Raw genomic sequence first — 17,726 nt, 5'->3', positions numbered from 1 at the left:
GGTACTCACAGCTTTACTTCTGCCAGTATCTCGTCTCCTATCTTCCAAACTTTACAGAAGCTCTCCTGCGAATACCGAGCGAGGTGGCGAGGTGGTTAGCACACTGGACTCGCATTCGGGAGGACGACGGTTCAATCCCGTCTCCGGCCATCCTGGTTTAGATTTTCCGTGATTTCCCTAAATCGTTTCAGGCAAATGCCGGGATGGTTCCTTTGAAAGGGCACGGCCGATTTCCTTCCCAATCCTTCCCTAACCCGAGCTTGCGCTCCGTCTCTAATGACCTCGTTGTCGACGGGACGTTAAACACTAACCACCACCACCACTCTCCTGCGAATCTTGCAGAACTAGCACTCCTGAAAGAAAGGATATAGCGGAGACATGGCTTAGCCACGTGAGTCGTGCTTCGGTAGCTCATATGGTAGAGCACTTGCCCGCGAAAGGCAAAAGTCCCGAGTTCGAGTCACGGTCGGGCACACAGTTTTAATCTGTCAGGAAGTTTCATATCAGCGCACACTCCGCTGCAGAGTGAAAATCTCATTCTAAATTCAAAGTTACTTTTTCTGAAGCTAATCTACACCTATTCCGTGCAAGACACTTTACGGTGTGTGACACTGGGTATTATGTATCCCGCTGTCACATGCCCCCTTCCTGTTGAACGATTGTTGGTAAGCATGAATATACGTAATTATACCTTCGTGGTCTCTTAGCGAGATATATACTACCGGTCATTAAAATGGCTGCACCACGAAGATGACGTGCTACAGACGCGAAATTTAACCGACAGGAAGAACATGCTGTGATATGCAAATGATTAGCTTTTCAGAGCTTTCACACAAGGCTGGCGCCGGTGGCGACACCTACAACGTGCTGACATGAGGGGAGATTCCAACCAATTTCTCATACACAAACAGCAGTTGACCGACGTTGCATGGTGAAACGTCGTTGTGATGCCTCGTGTAAGGAGGAGAAGTGCGAACCATCACGTTTCCGACTTTGGTAAAGGTCGGATTGTAGCCTATCGCGATTGCGCTTTATCGTATCGCGACATTGCTGCCCGCGTTGGTCGAGATCCAATGAGTGTTAGCAGAATATGGAATCGGTGGGCTCAGGAGGGTAATACGGAACGACGTGCTTGATCCAAACGGCTTCGTATCACTAGCAGTCGAGATGAGAGGCATCTTAACCGCATGGCTCTAACGGATCGTGCAGTCACGTCTCGATCAACAGATGGGGAAGTTTCCAACACAACAACCATCTGCACTAACAGTTCGACGAAGTTTGCAGCAGCATGGGCTATCAGCTCTGAGACCATGGCTGCGGTTACCCTTGACGCTGCATCAAAGCCAGGAGCGCCTGCGATGGTGTACTCAACGACGAATCTGGGTGCACGAATGGCAAAACGAAATTTCTTCGGATGAATCCAGGTTCTGTTTACAGCATCATGATGGTCGCATCCGTGTTTAGCGACATCGCTGTGAACGCACATTGGAAGCGTGTATTCGTCATCGCCATACTGGCGTATCACCTGACGTGATTTTATGGGGTTGCACGTCTCGGTCACCTCTTGTTCGCATTGACGGCGCTTTGAACAGTGGACGTTACATTTCAGATATGTTAAGACCTGTGGCTCTACCCTTCATTCGATCCGTGCGAAACCCTACATTTCAGCAGGATAATGCACGACCGCATGTTGCAGGTCCTGCACGGGCCTTTCTGGATACAGAAGATTTTCGACTGCTGCCCTGGCCAGCACATTGTCCAGATTTCTCACCAATTGAAAACGTCTGGTCAATGGTGGCCGATCAACTGACTCGTCTCAATACGCCAGTCACTACTCTTGATGACCTGTGGTATCGTGTTGAAGCTGCATGGGCAGCTGTACCTGTACACGCCATCCAAGCTCTGTTTCACTCAATGCCCAGGCGTATCAAGGCCGTCATTACGGCTAGAGGTGGTGGTTCTGGGTACTGATTTCTCAGGATCTATGCACCCAAATTGCGTGAAAATGTAACCGCATGTTAGTTCTAGTATAATATATTTGTCCAATGAACACCAGGTTGTTACCTCCATTTCTTCTTGGTGTAGCAAATGTAATAGCCAGTAGTGTACGTAGGAGGGTGCAACATATCGACTGACTCTTGTAGGACCGTACGGTGTACAAAATCTAGCAGTAAATCAAAAGGTGATGCGGAATACCTCTCTTACAGCGTCTGCCACTGGAGCTGGTGGAGCGTCTCCGGGCGCTTTCGCACTTGTACCCGATATAAGAGCTGTCTGTTCTGTCGGATATGTCTGACACAACAGACGCCACTCATATCTATAATTCTAAATTGGGAATTTGGGTCTGACGGGAAGCGAGTCTGGATGGCCGAGGCGGAACCGGCGCGGTAGCTCAGCATGTTCGGTCAGTGCAACAAAAGCCTGAGTGACTGGATCAACTACGAAGTTGGACGCGCGTCATACGACGTCAGCAACGGAAAAAGGCGGTTATGGCTACCATTCTAGAGAAGCGGAGCATCTGCGTTCGAGTCCCGTTCCAGCGCCAATTTTCAACTCTCTCCGTTGCATTGCCGCAATACACTGTGCGGCTGGAAGTCGTTATGTCTTTCCCATCCTTTTTTCTCTGCGTTCCTTTCAGACCAATTATTCATGCTCTCGTTGTTATTAAATGAACCTGTAACAAAATGCGCTGCTCTTTATTTTTTCATCTTCTTGATTTCCTCAATCAGTCCTATCTGGTACGGATCCCAGACTGAAGAACAATGTTTTAAATATTGGTCAAACGACGGTTTTGTAAGCTACTTCCTCCGTAGATGGACTAAACTTCCTACAGATTCTTCCAATGAATCCCGGGCTGGCATCTGTCTCATCTGTGATTAGTTTTATAAGGTCGTTCCACTTTAAAGCGCTCCTTCTTTGTAGTCCCATATACACTCGGGAAAGAAAGCAGTACACCCTTTTACAGGTTTCCAATTCACTCAATATTCATAGTTGCAACAATGCACGTGGAGTACATGAAATGGTTACATTTACATGTCAATAGCAAAAGCGGTTCTGAGGTTCCAGGTATCGACACATGCGAAACAACCATTTGTACATCACGCAGCCCCCAAGGCCGGCAATGCAGGTGGTGACTCTGGCATCCAATCTGTCGTACAGATGGCGAATGCTGTCCTGAGAAACGTTATGCCACACCTGCTCGACCTGTTCACGTACTTCTGCACGAGTTGGTGGTTGACGACTCGCACGAGTCACTTCTCGTCCAATCATACTCCACTTGTGCTCGATTGGATCGAAGTCCAAAGATTGTGCTGGCCAGGGAAGTTGCTGCACGTCTTGCAGAGCACGCTGAGTTTCACAGTCAGTGTGTGGACGAGGATTATCCTGTTGGAACAACACATCACCTTCCTGTTGTAAGAACGGTAAAAAGAGTGTAACAACATTCTGAATGTATCAAGCGCTGGTTAGCGTCTCCTCTAGAAACACCAAAAGCGAACAATACAGCCCAATGGTCCGCAGCTACTGCTTGCAACACTTCAAATGCCAGTAACGAGAGTCGTAGCTTCCCTCACTCAAGACCATAACGCCTGGGATGGGGCCAGTGCGTCTAACCAGGTCAAATGGTTCAAAAGGCTCTGAGCACTATGAGACTTAACATCTGAGGTCATCAGTCTCCTAGAACTTAGAACTACTTAAACCAAACTAACCTAAGGACATCACACACATCCATGCCCGAGGCAGGATTCGAACCTGCGACCGTAGCGGTCGCGCGGTTCCAGACTAGCGCACTGAACCGGTCGGCCACTCCGGCAGGCCCTTCATTCTTTGTGAGTGGACTTACTTACGGTCTTCCGTCTAAGGGACACCATTCTTCTTTTTGGTTGCTCATCTCGGTGTAGCTTGTCTCATTAGGGAAGGAGATCCGTGTCAGCGGTGTCTTGGGGTTTGACTTGTAGGATTTAGACGTCTTCATCCGTATATCTAAACCATGACGTTGTTGTCTGAATCAAAGAAGTGAAAGATCTTCTTGGTCAACCTGTTTCCTTCCATTCGCTTCAGGTGACAGTAAATCCACGCACATCTTTGCGAGTGAACTTTTAAGTCATTTCTATTTTGCCGTAGACTTCCCTGTTGGACATTTTCTGGTGGACGCCATTTTTGTAATTGGACCCAATGATTTCCCTAATGACTCTTCGCTCTTTTTTCCCATTCTTCGCGGAGGCTTTTATTTTCAATAAGGGATAGGCTTTCGGCTACATACATAACTACTGGCTTCACAACAATTTCAAAGTGACGTACCTTACTATCTAGCGAAAGGCATTTTTTTGTTGTTGTAGATCGAGCGCTACGTTCGATAGGCGCCTCTCTTATGATATTTAGCGGGGTCGTAAAACTCTGAATTGTAATTCCGCTAAAATGTTCGAGAAGTGCATCCTAATAGAGCAGCATTTGCTACATATGTATCACAGTGACGTGACAGAAGTCATGGGATAGCGATATGCACATTTACGGATAGCGGTAGCATCGTGAGCACAACGTTTAAAGGGCACTGCATTGGCGAAGTTGTAATTTGTACTGTGGTGATTCATGTGAGAATGTTCCCGATGTGATTATGTCCGCACGGCGGGAATTAACAGACTTTGAACGCGGAGTGGTAGTTGGAGCTAGACTCATGGGACATTCCATTTCGGAATTGGTTATGGAATTCAATATTCCGAGAACCACAGCGTCAAGAGTGTGCCGAGATTGCCATATTTCAGGCATTATCTCTTACCACGGATAAAGCAGTGGCCGACGGCTTCCACGTAACGACCGAGAACAGCGACGTTTGCTTACAGTTGGCCTAGTATTTCTGCAGGGGACTTCCAACGACTTGGCTAATACGAGTAGCTGCATTCAGCCGGGAAAAAGGAGATCGGACACGATATTGAGAGGTATCGCATGACATTTCTCGCCTCAGTATGTAAGCGAGTGGAAAATGAGCAAAATCGGTGGCGCTTCCCTTGTAAGAATAAGGACTCACACTGGAGAAGAATGTGGTTAAAGCCGTCGATCGGGCATCGGCAGTTTATCTCCGCATTTCCGTCGAATCGTGCTAAGGCGGCTGCCGCACCACCGGCAATTGCCTCCTTCGGCTTTATGCTCCCTGCGTTCACTCATTTGTCGGCTAACGTACCTCGGAGTTAATAAGCTCGAAGACAACGACGGCGAGACGTTAAAGCCTAGCCTTCCCTTCCATCCCACTCACCGTTCGCATAACGCGCAGCTGTCGGCGGTCGGTTCCTTTATGCGCTAGCGGGAAATATCTCTTTAACTGCAGACGGACCGGCAGTTTTGTAGTTCTTAAGTATAGGTGTTCCCCTGAGAAAGCCGGCCGCACTTATAGAAAGTGTAATTACCTGACTTGGACTCCAGTGTCACCGCAGCGAAGCCGTAGCAGTGAAATAACGCACTGCTAGATGACCGCACGCACCCAGCTTTATGTTCAGTGTGGTAACGATTACTTTTGCGACATGAATTTCCTAGCCCTTCCTTTCCTGGTCCCCCTTGAAACATTTAGTTCTGTAAATCAGAAAACAAAGAACAAGGGCTGACAAACCGTACTGCAAGAGAAAAGAACCAAACATGAACCTACGAAACATTCGAAGAACAATACAAAGTACTATGTAACAACTTCAGTGTTTCACTAACCTCGTTCTAACAGATTCTTTGCGCTTCCAACGTTCTTACCCAGTTAAAACGAAGTTTTCTAATGAACCTGCTAATGAAAATGTTCAATACGAACCAATGTGCGTGAGTCACATCCAACGGGAGCAGAAATAGAATAGTGAAAAGATAATACAGCCATTTTTTGTTTTCCAAGGTTCTTTTAGTTAGTACTATATTCTTGGTGATGTGGACTGCGTATGCGTCTAGGAAACTACACGGAACGAAACAGACTTTCATTTACTTCCCACTGGCGTTCATGTTTAGTTATTAAGTGCCGCTTAGCACTGACTGCAGAAATGTGCAGATTATGAGGAACTGTTAGACCACTGCAAACCACTCTCTCTAACTCCTCAGCACAGACTGCTGGTAGCGCTTTCCCAACTCACGAGAAGCTCTTTCCACCGATTTCATCCGACTGTTTGCAACCACCTTCCGCAATACTCGACGATCCCTGTTATTGAGGTCTTCCTGGTCTCCGTCTTGGCTGTGGATGTTCCTTCCCGATTCCCCACTTCACAGTCCTATCGCCGACCCTTGAGTTGGTAAAATTTACAGCGGGTGAAATGGATTTGTTAATAAGGTGTCACGCAATGACTAATTACACCTCCTTCTTGTAGCGGTGTGCCGTAGGTCTCTAGAAGAGCGCAGCGTTCCAAAGGATTGGAAAAGCGCACAGGTCATCCCCATTTTCAAGAAGGGACGTCGAACAGATGTGCAGAACTATAGACCTATATCTCTAACGTCGATTCGTTGTAGAATTTTGGAACACGTATTATGTTCGAGTATAATGAGTTTTCTGAAGACCAGAAATCTACTCTGTAGTAATCAGCATGGGTTTCGAAAAAGACGATCGTGTGAAGCCCATCTCGCGCTATTCGTCCACGAGACTCAGAGGGCCATAGACACGGGTTCACAGGTAGACGCCGTGTTTCTTGACTTCCGCAAGGCGTTCGATACAGATCAACACTGTCGTTTAATGAACAAAGTAAGAGCATATGGACTATCAGATCAATTGTGTGATTGGATTGAGGAGTTACTAGATAACAGAACGCAGCATGTCATTCTCAAAGGAGAGAAGTCTTCCGAAGTAAGAGATTTCAGGTGTGCCGCAGGGGAGGGTCATAGGACCGTTGCAATTCACAATATACATAAATGACCTGGTGGATGACATCGGAAGTTCACTGAGGCTTTTTTGCGGATGATGCTGTAGTATATCGAGAGGTTGTAACAATGGAAAATTGTACTGAAATGCAGGAGGATCTGCAACGAATTGACGTTTGGTGCAGGAAATGGCAATTCAATATCAATGTAGACAAGTATAATGTGCTGCGAATACATATAAAGAAAGATCCTTTATCATTTAGCTACAATATAGCATATCAGCAACTGGAAGCAGTTAATTCCATAAATTATCTGGGAGTAGGCATTAGGAGTGATTTAAAATGGAATGATCATATAAAATTGATCGTCGGTAAAGCAGATGCCAGAGAGATTCATTGGAAGAATCCTAAGGAAATACAATCCGAAAACAAAGGTAGTAGGTTACAGTACACTTGTTCGCCCACTGATTGAATATTGCTCACCACTGTGGGATTCGTACCAGATAGGGTTGGTAGAAGAGATAGAGAAGATCCAACGGAGAGCAGCGCGCTTCGTTACAGGATCATTTAGTAATCGAGAAAGCATTCCAGAGGTGATAGATAAACTTCAGCGCAAGACTCTGCAGGAGAGACGCTCAGTAGCTCGGTACGGACTTTGGTTGAAGTTTCGAGAACATACCTTCACCGAGGAGTCAAGCACTATCTTCGCGAGATATACGCAGGAGTGAGTAATAGACCATGAGAATAAAATCAGAGAGATTAGAATCCACACAGAGGCATACCGACAATCCTTTCCACGAACAATACGAGACTGGAATAGAAGGGAGAACCGATAGAGGTACTCAAAATACCCTCCGGCACACACCGTCAGGTGGCTTGCGGAGTATGAATGTAGAAGTAGATGTGAACGTCACTGAGCTCTCCCGGTTGCCACATCCTGCTGTTACTGTTTTGTACTGTCGACACAATACTTCCCACCGTCTTTTATATTGACGAGTCCGCCTCTGGTGACATCTTCTGATTAATTCCACACCACTAAGGGGTGAATGGGTACTTTTGATAAGATTTCGTATATACGCAACTTAGTAAAGATCCGTTGCGGAGAGAGGTATTTTGGTAACCAACGAAGAAGGAAAGTAAGTCAGTGAGTTATAAGCCTGACGCTATTTCCCAGAGAGGAAAACTTCCACAGTTTCAAAAACAAATTGAGACCAAACTTTTTTGATACGCTTAGAGATACCAAGTGCCAAGTCAAGATTTATTACGTGATTTACTTAGGAGACAGAGACATTATGCTTAGAGATATCGCAGAGTTCTATACCACATACGAAGTCATGATTTATTATGTCTTTTATGTAGGAGACAGAGACTTTAAAGAAATTTTCTATCGCTCTAGTCTGCGAAGCGCGGTGGCTCTGTCACCTGGAGGAACAGTACTCGTCGCGACGAAGTCCTAACACTTAGGACCTTAAGCGTCTGATGCCATCTAATTTATTACACCAAGGTGGGATTTTTTTCATTCGCTCTCTATTTATTTAGACCATTGGCCGTCAACATCGGCCCGCGGGCCGCATGCTGCCCGAATCAAGGGTTCGTGCGGACCACCGTTGTGTTTTATTGTATGCTTCTAAACAACTCTTGTCAGAATCCAAAAACGTCCAGTACAAAACAACAAACAAAAATACTTACAGATAGAGTAATATTCGTGCTTACTTTTAACTGACTTTGGTGAATTCGGCCATTAGTTTACGCCAGGGGCAGAGCGGTATGTAGCACGGTCGCCGCAGAGTTAACACAAATCAGAGTGAGATGTTTTATTGTTCGGCTTCTATAACTCACAAGCGTGTGCAAATGGCACCGGCGACCTGCTTTGGTATAGGTGGTGGTGGTTAGTGTTTAACGTCCCGTCGACAACGAGGTCATTAGAGACGGAGCGCAAGCTCGGTATAGGGAAGGATTGGGAAGGAAATCGGCCATGCCCTTTCAAAGGAACCATCCCGCCATTTGCCTGAAACGATTTAGGGAAATCACGGAAAACCTGAATCAGGATGGCCGGAGACGGGATTGAACCGTCGTCCTCACGAATGCGAGTCCAGTGTGCTAACCACTGCGCTATCTCGCCCGGTGCTTTGGTATAACTGTCAAATGAAAGTAATCTGAATTCGTGATGTGCGTTATCCAGGCGGTGCCGGCCGCTGTGGTCGAGTGGTTCCAGGCTCTTCAGTCGGGAACAGCGCTGCTGCTACGGTCTTACTTTCGAATCCTGACTCGGGCATGGGTGTGTGTGATGTCCTTAGGTTAGTTAGGTTTAAATAGTTCTAAGTTCTAGGGGACTGATGACCTCAGAAGTTAAGTCCCATAGTGCTCAGAGCCATTTGAACCATTTTATACAGGCGGTCATCTTCAAATGTGGTACATGTACGTAACAACTAATATGAAATCAAATTAAGCCTGTAGTAATACAACGCAATGAGTAGACGAAAGATGACATTCAAAACATTCAGTTAACATTTGTGATCGTGTCTAATATTGCAATTACTGTTAGTAATTAATATAATTTACTAATTTATTTATGTTACCAGTCAAGTAAGATCGGTAGAAGAAGGCGTGCTGAAGAGGTCAAAACGAAAGAAGTGGCCATTGGATATTTTTTAATCTGAAGAGCGCCGCTGCTTGCCGCGAAGAGGTCAGGCAACTTCTGACATACATCGCCATTGTAGTCAGTGAGACTGACACAGGAATCTTGCTTCGTTATTTTTTAGAGAAATAGTTTTTGTTTTAGAGTCGTCTCACGTCGGATACGTCATTTATATTATTCTTGTTAGCTCACTAGTATGAGGAGTAATAATTTCTACAATATCGACGTGTAACAACGTCTATTGGCCAATGCAGTTCCTTTTATTTATTTGAGTTTTATCCAAAGAATTCATCCCAATTAGAGTTAGTCACTTCCATATACGCTTATCCCGCAAAATATAACAGATCAGACCGACTTTTACATCCTTTAATACATGCAAAGCTATCATCCGCCATTCTATCCTTCTGTGACAATTTTTAATTAATAAAGTTATATTATTAAAAACGGTCTCTGTTCTGTCATATTTGGCTTAATACGAAAGTTTGATTCAAAATGGTGTGATGAAGTCGCTTGGTATTCTTTCAGATAGTAGGGTGTTAACAAGACGCCTAGGAAATGGGTCCGGAAATCAGAACAAAAAACAGGGGATACTGTCGCGATGACACTGGGCACAGCATTCGTTTCGCAACAGAAAATTGTTTACTATGTAAGCCTTCAGAAAAATGAATGTAGTTCCAATATTTGATGCGATACCTTATGATACGTAGATTCATAATGTTTAATTGGCAAGTTTCTGTCAAAAACCATGGTTTGGTGAAAACTGAATCTCTCTTTGAATTACCATTTCAACCCCCCCCCCCCCCTCCACATTCCCATACGGACCGAGGTGTCGCGTCGCCCTACAATGTCAATATTGGCTCTTAAGCACAGAAGTGTGAGGACCACTAGTTTAGATCCTTCACTCGTTCCAGTTTAGTTAGAACAACGTGCTCTACGTATTGCAATGACAGGATATTCACACGAAGAGCTTCCTTTCTTTTCGATTTACAGATTGTGAGGTTCTTGGTAGTTTGACAGATACTCTTACACAAGACAAGTACAACCAGTAAATCAAACAGAACTAACGTCTTCAACCCACAGTAGCGCGCCCTCAACATCCTCAATTATTTATTGGAAGTACTTCATTCTCTGTCTTCCCTTACAGTTTCTACCCTCTACAGCTCCGTCAAATACCGTGGACGTTATTCCCTGATGTCTTAACACGTGTCCTACAACCTCGCCCATCTTCTAGTCAGTGTTTTCCACATTTTTGCTTCCTAGGCGATTTCTTATCAGTCTACCTAATTTTCAGCAGCATCTGATAGCACCATTTCTCAAAGGCATCGATGCTGTTCTTTTTTATTTCCCCAAGCTCCACGATTCACTACCACACAATGCGGTGTTCCAGACGTGCTTTCTCACAAATCCCCAAATAAAGGGCGATGCTTGATACTAACAGACTTTCTTTAGCAAGGGATGCCACCTTTGCTTCTTCTAGTCTGCTCTTTATGTTTTCCGTGCTTCGTATCCTCGTATTCGATAATACCCAAACTAAGTATTGAACGAAGCAAAGGACTAAATGTATACGAAGTGTTTTAAAAAAATATCGACAATTTTAATTTTTTGGAAATAATTTTATTTATTCGTCTACTTTAATGTGACCTCCTTCAAAGCAGTCCCCATTAGGTATTATACATTTATGCCGGCGCTTCTTGGAATCCTCGAAACAATTGCGAAACTCAGTCTTTGGGATAGCACTTAGCTCTTTCAGCGATTCGCTTTTAATCTCATCTAAGCTTGTAAAACGACGATCCCTTAAGGTTCTCTTTACTTTTGGAAACGGAAAAAAGTCACACGACACCAGATCCAGCGCATCATTATATTTTTGTTTTTCGCCAAAAACTCACGAACAAGAAATGAAGTGTAAGCAGGTGCACTATCGTATTGTAAATGTCGCAACTGTTCCACAATAAATTAGGGCGTTTTCGGATTGCTTCCCTCAAACGGCGCTGAACCTGTCCGTAGCACTCCGTATTGATCGTTTGCCCTTTTGGTAAGAGCTCTTGATGCACTGTGCCGTTAAAATTGAAGAAAACAAAAGAATCTTCCCATTCGACCGCACTTGCCATCTCTTGCGATCCAGATAGCCTCCACTGTGAGGATTGAGCCGTAGTTTTGACGTCACACTCTTACACCCATCTTTCGTCACATCGTATGACTTTTCAGTAGTTCTGCATCATTGCTGACTTCTTTTAGTGACCCTTCAACAACTTCCACTCGCCGCTGTTTTTGCTCGAAATTCAACAGCTCCAGCACAAATTTTGTTCATGCACATTTCATACGCAAAACATCCGAAAAGATTACATGTCATGAGCCATCTGATATGCGAACATTATCCGCAACTTCTCTGATTGTGATTTGGCGATCGTTCATGATCAGTTTTTTTTTTCTTTTTTTCACGTTGTCGTCGATTGTTGTACCGGGGCGTCCAGAAAGTTCGCCATCTTCAACTTCTCCAAGACCACCTTGGAAACGCTTATACCACTCGTAGCAGACTCACAAAATCAGTATCCAATATTTCTGGAACTTTGTTACATTTTATCTATTTTATAGCAAAATTTAATATAAAATCTCTTACCCATTTTTTGAAACGAGTCAATAAACATCACTCGTAAGCAAACACATGTAACCTTTCTGACAGCTGATGTAAGACTAAACTTCCAGGTTACCAGTGTACAAATAAGACTCAGACATGTTTATCAAGACAACAACGAAAACTCACGCAATCGGACTAATGTAATCCGCAAAATTACAAAACACCCGATACTTTTTGAACACATCTCGTACAGCCTACGTGGGAAAGAATTGGCCGTGTGCGAGTACGACTCGCGGTCTGTCGCACAGACAAATATGTATGCAGACATTTTATCCAGTCTGGAAATCTAGAATCTCAACGATTTTAGTCTGCTATCGACATCGATAGTCGCAGGATATAGGTCCCAGGATTCCAATACCTTCAAGAACGTTTTAATTAAAAGTTTCAAGTCGAATATAAACGACAATCTGAATATTTTTTCGTGCGATATAATTAAAATATTTTTTTCTGATTTGATTTCCCTTTATTTGTACTGTGAAAACCTGCTTCTTGCCAAATTTTATGATTCTGTGTACATGGGAAGCACCCTATACGTATTAATAAGTGAGTTTGGGAGTATCAAAATATGTGACGCAAAAGGCGGTATCTTTTAATTGCATTGTCTTACAAGTTCAACTTTTTTACTCCAACAGAAGACCTTAGATCTCAATGTGTGATATAAATTATGACTTTACATATCTACACATTTCTGTGAAAAGGAGGCAGTAACTAAAGTGAACAGACGTCCTATTTCGAACGAGACAGTACTGTTTCCCAACCTGCCGTCCCAGTGTCCCGATAGATTTTTCCGGGACGCTTCTTTGTCCCATTTTGTTACAAACTTGCATTTATTTTTCATTCTCTGAGTTATGCTAAGTAATATTTTAATCCTTAGGTTCATAATTGCTAAGAACGGAAGTTATATTATCGATGGACAAAATTCGTTATGAAAAACAAATCATCTACATGGCCACACTGCCGACACTATTTTGTTTCCTGCGCTTCGCTTTGACAGTTCGATTCCATTCTCTCATAATCAGTGACTCGGTGACATCGTAGTGTGATGTGTATTGTTTCAGCATTTCCGTGGAGGATTCAAGACGCCAAAACGAAAGTGTGTGTTCACTGCTGCGTTGAAAGAAAAGTATCTAAGTTTATGGTAAATGGCTTGCTATTATAGCAAATTTTAAATTAACTCGCGATGATTACGCATAAATCAATAAATACCAACGAAAGTCTTGATTATACTTTACCTTCTATCGTAGGTACACATTCATAAAGAAAACACGGTCGGATTCTGAAGTTCATTGCACCATTTGTAACATTGAGTTTTGCGTGTGTCATGGAGGGATGAGCGATACTGAGGAACATGTAAATTTAAGTAAACATAAAAGGGCACAAATTGCTGCTGCGTCATCCAGAAGTGTAACTTCATTTTTCCGCCCACAGTACGCAACAGAGCGTGAATTATCCCCGGCTGTAATTGAAGGAGCCTGGGCTTACCACGTGGTTGAAGTAATAAAGTTTTCGCTCTAATGACGGCTTCGAAACTAGTAAGAAATTAGCTTGAATAGAAATTCTCTTACGGTCGCGCGAAAACTGAAACCATTGTTAAGAACGTATTTGCCCTCATTCTTGTTAAATGTTACAAAATTAGTTGCAGGAAGTCATTTATGTTGCAGTGTTTTTAGAGATGCTTCCAATCAATGGGACAGTTCGCCCCCGTTAGCTGAGTGGTCAGCGTGGCGGATTGCCACGCCAAGGGGCCCGGGATCGATTCCCGGCTGGGGTAGGAGATTTTTTCTCCGCTCAGGGACTGGGTGTTGTGTTATCATCATTTCATCCTCATTTCCGACGCGTAAGTCGCCCAATGAGGCGTCGAATGCACTAAGTATTCGCCCGCAGCGCCGAACTTCACCGGATGGGGGACTCCCGGCCCACTATGCCGTACACTCATTTCCATTTTTTCAAGTGGACAAAAACGTTCTTCCTTTTAGGATTAGGTACCTTTTACCGCTACAGGGTGTCCGTGTCCGACTTTAGCAACTCGATTAACGTCCAGGCGAAACAGCCCCAGCAAAATAATCGCGTTTTGCGATTATAACACCCACAGTAATTTTATAGGATAGTACGTAGAGGAACAAGAAATACTTTTCACAAAATTAAAATGGTACTGAATCGTGGAATCTTGGGTTGGATGCGCAGCACATATTGTGCACAATACAATTAACACTGCTTCAGATTGTTTACCTATCGATATAGAAATAGCTGTTCACAAAATTTATTATCATTTTCACACATACACGGTGCGAATAGAACTACGGAAAGTTTTCTGCAGCTTTGCTGAGATTTGAACACAGGAAATTATTAAGTAATAGTACCACTGGATAAAAGAATTCTCGCACTTTTTGAAGGTTTGAGATCCTATTTTCCGAGTCAGGAAAAATGACTGGGGTAATAAAATTCTCTTTTGAAAACCCTTTGGCAAAAGTTGTTGTTCTTTTTCTCCACTACCAAGCCACAACTTTCCATCCAGGCAGTTCTGCAGGTAGAAGAGCTTGGAACAGATGTTGAAGTAGCTATGGCTCTTTGCCAGTTGAAAGAAAATGACAGAGAAAAATGAGAACAGTGTTATGCTACGTATTGTAAAATGTGGTTTGCGTGAGTTATTCGAAAGAGTAGCATATGCTTTCTATGGTTCATGTATTGAATACCCAACGGTCTGGAATAACAGATTTGAACTGTATGAGAAATTTGTATTGTTCTTACTTAACAATGTCCTAAAATGGAGCGATGCTGAAATATGTATGTCAATGATTAAAAACGCATCTGGCGACTCAACAAAAATCTATGATAACGCCATTTTCAGCGAATTTGTTTATGTTAAGCAATTTGCTACTGCAGACAAAATAGCTCAGTGGAACAACGTGGGAAAAGTTCATCTGAGATGGGTAGAAATGTTTCATATTTCTTCTCTCAAAAGTTATCATTCAGCAAGTTTTCTAAGGTAGTAGAATTCGAATTATCAATGCTAGGTACTAATGCACCTATGGAGTGAGTTTTTACAAGTATGAATAAAATATGGACATCAGAAAAAACGAAACTGAAAATTGAAACACAGAAAGCACTGTTAATCACCAAAATAAATTTCAAATACAATTGTCTTGGGTTTCTCAATTACTTGAAGCAGACTGAGAAACTTCTGAAGAACATTCATTCTTCAGAAAAGCACGTCCAATAACAGTTTTATGACTTTTATAACACGATTATTGTTTTGGTAGTTATATTTACATTAACAGTAATGTTAAACTCCACATTATTTTGTATATGGTAATACCATTGCCTTTGTCATACTGAATACGTTGAGTGGTCTCATAATTATACAAGTATTTTGTTAATTAATATAAATACATAAATAAGGTTTTAGATTTCCTAACTGCATTAGCTTAAAGGCCTACGGTTAACGCTTTTTTTAAAAAAAAAAAAAAAGGCTCAGTTGAGAAGTGGTTCGTTTTTAGCTTCAGAAAATATGGTCACACCATCTTAACAAAGGCAGGGAGAGTCACACAGTGTAGTAACGAATGACAATTTTTTTTCGTGTGACAGTTACAAACTAAAAATGTTCGGATTTCTCTCTTTGGTTGTACTGTGAAACACTGCTTGTTGCCAAATTTCGAGATTCTACACAAACGAGAAGTACCCTGTAGATTTTAATGAGTGAGTTTGCGAGAATCGAAGTATGTGATATAAATACCCGCCCGGTTGGCCGTCCGGTCTAATGCATGGTTTTCTGGGCGGGAAGGAGGGCCGGTTCCCGACACGAATCCGAGGTCCGGTGAGCCGGCCAGTCTGTGGATGGTTTTTAGGCGGTTTTCCATCTGCCTCTGCGAATGCGGGCTCGTTCCTCTTACTCCACCTCACTTACATCATGCCGGCGATTGCTGCGCAAACAAAATCTCCACGTACGCGTACACCGCCATTACTGTAGCAAGCGAACAAAGAGGTTACACTCGTCTGGTGTGAGACGTTCCCAGGGGGGTCCACCGGGGCCCGAACCGCACAATAACCCTGGGTTCGGTGTGGGGCGGCGGAGTCGTTGTGGGGTTCAAAATGGTTCAAATGGCTCTGAGCACTTTGGGACTTAACATCTGAGGTCATCAGTCTCCCAGAACTTAGAACTACTTACACCTAACTAACCTAAGGACATCACACACATCCATGCACGAGGCAGCGGTCTCGCGGTTCCGGACTGTAGCGCCCAGAACCGCTCGGCCACTCCGGCCGGCCGTTGTGGGGTTGCGGAGCACTGCGGCTGCGGCTGCGGCGGGGACGGAGCCTCTCCGTCGTTTCTAGGTCCCCGGTTAACATAACATAGCGTGTGATACAAATGACCATATCTTTTGATTGCATGGATCTGGACTGTTACATTTATTACATCGCCAAGGAGCTATAGAACTTAGTAAGCGACATAAATTTCGGCATGACACGTACAGCTGTCTCTGAGAAAAATGGGTTTTAACAGACGGACGGACACACAGTCTGAAAACAAATGAGACCAAAATTTCATATGTTACAATTACAAATTAACAATTTTCGGATTTTTTTTTCCTTCTGCTGTACGGTGAGACTGTTTCTTGATAAATTTTATGATTCTAGTTAAACGGGAAGTACCCTTCACGTTAAGATGAATGAGTTTGCGAGTATCATAGTATGTGACTGCATTGACTTAGAAGCTTTACTTTTTTACACCACATAGAGACTCGTTCGTAAGAGAAAGTGTTTTTAAGAGCCAGACGCACAACAAAGCGGGGTTCCGTTTGTACTGGTGGAGGTACGGAACCCTAAAAATGCGACGGTACCTGCGCGCCGCGTCGCCCCCTGCCTTTAAGCGGCTGCTGCTGCTGCCACCCGTGGCAGGCGTCGAAGCGCGGACCCTGGAGACAGGCGAGGCGGGCGCGCAGCACGTCGCCCATGACGCGGAAGAACTCCTCCTGCTGCTGCGGCGACCACTCGCCGGCCATGGTCGCGTCGCACCGCTCGCGCCGCGGACGGCCACCGACTACCCGCCAGCACTGGTACTGACTCACGCACTCTCCTTGCCGTAATCGCGTTCACACGGCCGGCCCGACCGCAGTCTGTCTCCAGAAACACTCTGATTCACCGAACAGCCAGACCGACGGGCGGCAATGAGTTGACGATTCGTGTCATTTCGCTAGTCGGCGTTATCGCGTTCGCGCGGCGCCCCCTACGGTTACAAAGCTCTCGGCGCTCCGCCGCCGCAACCCGCCCACACGCCGTGGCTGCGTAACCGCCAACCGCCGGCCTGCAGAGCTGACGAAACTCATCACAGAAGCAGCAGTAATGCCGCCCCCTCTTCCTATTACTACTACTAATGAGGCCATTAACTTATCGTGCCTTCACTAGCTGAAGATAATACTGGCTGATACGGCTGGTGCAGGAAATGGCGAAAAAATTCAGGCGCGCCCGAACATGATGCTCCGGACTGCCTGACACTATGACAACTTCCCCCAGCAACTTCAAAACATAATAGGAACAGAATGGGCGAACCCGAATTCCACTGAGAAAATTTCGGAGGTTGTTCAGGAACACTGTCTGAATATTTTGCTATTCTGCACCGGTGGTCTCTGTCGCCTCGTCGTAGTCA

At 44.3% G+C, this 17,726-nt stretch overlaps 1 protein-coding gene and 1 non-coding gene across 2 annotated transcripts in view; both read right to left on the bottom strand.

Annotated features, from left to right (window-relative positions):
• Window positions 1-17,726, bottom strand: part of LOC126281352 (protein groucho) — a 643,208-nt gene that overhangs the window by 500,617 nt on the left and 124,865 nt on the right. The gene's annotated exons all lie outside the window — the stretch shown is intronic.
• Trnaa-cgc (transfer RNA alanine (anticodon CGC)) lies at window positions 8,859-8,931 on the bottom strand. The gene has a single exon. It is a non-coding gene; the product is annotated as a tRNA-Ala (tRNA).

The sequence above is a fragment of the Schistocerca gregaria genome, chromosome 7 (assembly GCF_023897955.1).
Source record: "Schistocerca gregaria isolate iqSchGreg1 chromosome 7, iqSchGreg1.2, whole genome shotgun sequence".
Lineage (NCBI taxonomy): Eukaryota > Metazoa > Arthropoda > Insecta > Orthoptera > Acrididae > Schistocerca > Schistocerca gregaria.
The sequence above is the reverse complement of the archived record's forward strand: the minus strand, read 5'-3'. Positions and strand labels throughout refer to the sequence as shown.